Source organism: Physeter macrocephalus, chromosome 1 (assembly GCF_002837175.3).
Source record: "Physeter macrocephalus isolate SW-GA chromosome 1, ASM283717v5, whole genome shotgun sequence".
NCBI lineage: Eukaryota > Metazoa > Chordata > Mammalia > Artiodactyla > Physeteridae > Physeter > Physeter macrocephalus.
The window spans coordinates 89,020,170-89,023,605 of NC_041214.2; the positions used below are offsets into that span (position 1 = coordinate 89,020,170).

At 37.7% G+C, this 3,436-nt stretch overlaps 1 protein-coding gene across 1 annotated transcript in view; it reads right to left on the reverse strand.

Moving 5' to 3' along the window:
• IQCG (IQ motif containing G) overlaps positions 1-3,436 on the reverse strand; it is a 38,658-nt gene that overhangs the window by 5,022 nt on the left and 30,200 nt on the right. The gene's annotated exons all lie outside the window — the stretch shown is intronic.

Genomic DNA, 3,436 nt, shown 5'->3' on the forward strand with positions numbered 1-3,436 from the left:
GCCCCCCCCAGGGGGAGGGGCCACACCAGTGAGAGCCCCGCGTACCGCAAAAAAAAAAAAAAAAAAAAAAAAAAAAAAAAAAAAATCAACCACAATCCATGATTCTGATTAACTTAGAGCCTGTCCATTTGCTGCAATCATGTCTTTAACATCTTTCTAAATCTTAACACTTTTGTTTTCTTTTAATCAAAAAAAAGAGAACAGGCTCCAGGCAGGCAAGAGGAGCTGGCTGAAATGTAATAACATCATCTGATATTTCTTGCACTTCTATTTACATTAATTTCTATTTACAGCAAATGATACTGGCTTTCCTTTTATAGCAATAATATTATCTTAACTGAAAATAAATTGATATAGTTGTTTAGGTGAATAACTAACTAGAAAATAGTAGTAATACAGGTGGTATGCAGATATTACAAAACGAGGAAAGTGGTATCAAATAATTGAAGTTTGCACTAGAAAGCTGGAAATCAAGAAATAAAAATTCTATCAATTCCACTATTGGATGAGAATCTGCCTTCCAATGCAGGGGACGCGGGTTCGATCCCTGGTTGGGGGACTAAGATCCCACATGCCGTGGGGCAAATAAACCTGTGCACCACAACTAGCCTGCGTACTCTGTAGCTCACATGCCACAACTAGAGAAGCCTGCACAACACAACAAAGAAGAACCCACGTGCCACAACGAAGACCCAGCACAGCCAAAAAAATAATAAATAAAATAAAATAATAATTTAAAAAAGGAGAGCAACAACTAGAAAGCTTGAAAAGCAGGAAACATAAAATAATATGGAAACATTAAGTATAAACAAATGAAAAATCACAATAAAATTAACTGGAGTAAATTCCCCTATCAAAAAAACAACCTCTCAGATTTTTTTAATCCAACTATGAGCTATTTATAAAAACCATAGTTAATATAATCAAAGCAAAAAGAAAGCAGGTTTGGCAATTAATATCTGGCAAAACAGAACTCAAGCCAAGAATAATTAAATGAGACAAAAAGGGATATTTTAAACTAATAAAAGGCAAGCTTTATTAAGAAGACATTACAGTTATAAACTTTTATATTCTAATAACATATTTTTGGAATATATAAAGCAAAAAATTAGAAATGTAAGAAATTGACAGATCCACAGTCAGGAGACTGTAACACCTCTCTGAAATTAATAGCTCAGGTAGACCAAAATAAATGACAATATGAAGAATTTGACAGCTAGACTAATACACAATTCCACAACTTTGTACCTAACAGAGAAAACATTCTTTTAAAATACCCATGAAATATTCATATAATGTGAGCATATATGAAGCCCAAGTAAGAGCTCTACAAATACCAATAAGCATAAATCTTATATTTCACAACGTAGACCATAATGGAAGACAGTAAGTGTAAAGGTCAAAGCATTGCTGTGAGCAATAGAAAGACAGCCTACACTCTTTCCTCTCCAACCTTAACTACTTGGACATTTAAAAAACACCCTATTAATAAGGGGAGGGGGAAGGGTAAGCTGGGACAAAGAAAAAAATAACTAGGGTTAAAAAGGAAATAACAAATAATAATAATAATAACAACAACAAAAGGAAATAACAAATTGTAAACTAAAAATTATGATGCCTACAATTTACTTTTTTTTTTTTTTTTTTGTGGTACGCGGGCCTCTCACTGTTGTGGCCTCTCCCGATGCGGAGCACAGGCTCCGGACGCGCAGGCTCAGCGGCCACGGCTCACGGGCCCAGTCGCTCCGCGGCATGTGGGATCTTCCCAGACTGGGGCACGAACCCGCATCCCCTGCATCGGCAGGCGGACTCTCAACCACTGCGCCACCAGGGAAGCCCCTACAATTTGCTTTTAAACGCCCAAAAAAGGTAAGATGGATTAATGGAGGAAGGATGTATAGACGTGATAAAGCAAGAATAACAAAATGTGAACGGTAGAATCATAACTAGAAGATGGGCTTTGGGGCATTCACTGTAAAATTCTTTCAACTTTACGTATATTTGGAAACACTCATAATAAAATGTTGGGGAAAAATAAATAAATTTCAAATTATTTGGAAAGGAATGACAATGTAAGCATTATTTATTAAAACTTCAGACTGTACTCAGAAAAATGTTGGTTTATATGCATTTACAAGAAAATAAGGGACTTCCCTGGTGGCTCAGTGGTTAAGAATCTGCCTGCCAAATGCAGGGGATATGGGTTCAATCTCTGGTCCAGGAAGATCCCATATGCCGCGGAGCAACTAAGCCCGCAAGCCACAACTACTGAGCCCGCGTGCTGCAACTACTGAAGCCCATGCACCGAGAGCCCCTGCTCCACAACGAGAAGCCACTGCAATGAGATGCCCACGCACCGCAATGAAGAGTAGCCCCCCTCTCACTGCAACTACAGAAAGCCCGTGCGCAGCAACAAAGACCCAACGCAAACAAAAATTTTTAGAAAAGAAAATAATAAAATTTGAAAATAAATGAATTGAGTATTTAAGAAACTAGACAAAGATTAGCAATATAAGCTCAAAGAAAATAATTATACATAATTATAGTAATTATATAATTAAATAATTATAAATAATACATGAACATAATTACTCAAAATTAAAGCAAGAACCAATGTGACAGGGAACAAAACAGATTTGCTCAATAAAACCAAAAGATGTTTTTTATGAAGACCAATAAAATGGTCAAATCTTTGACAAAGTTCAGCAAGAAAATGGGAGAGAAGACACAAATTTTTGAAAATAAAGGATGAAAAAGATAACTTCAGAAATAAGAGAAAAATTTAAACTGTAAGAGACTATAGCTCGGGCTTCCCTGGTGGCGCAGTGGTTAAGAATCTGCCTGCCAATGCAGGGGACACGGGTTCAAGCCCTGGTGCGGGAAGATCCCACATGCCACGGAGCAACTAAGCCCGTGTGCCACGACTACTGAGCTTGTGCTTTAGAGCCCGTGCACCGCAACTACTGAAGCCCGTGAGCCACAACTACTGAGCCCACGAGCCACAACTACTGAAGCCCGTGTGCCTAGAGCCCGTGCTCCGCAACAAGAGAAGCCACCGCAATGAGAAGCCTGCGCACTGCAACAAAGAGTAGCCCCTGCTCGCCGCAACTAGAGAAAGCCTGTGAGCAGCCGAAGACCCAACGCAGCCAAAAATTAATAAATTAATTTTTTTAAAAAAGAGAGAGACTATAGATCACATTTATACTAATAAATGTGAAATGAATGTTTTGATGAAATGGATTATTTTCTAGGAAGATATAAGTTACCAAAAATGACTCCAAAATAGTCTTTTTTTAAAGTAAAGACATCAGTAATCATTTAGGATGGACCTAGAGTCTGTCATACAGAGTGAAGTAAGTCAGAAAGAGAAAAACAAATACCGTATGCTAACACATATATATGGAATCTAAGGAAAAAAAAAAAGTCATGAAGAGCT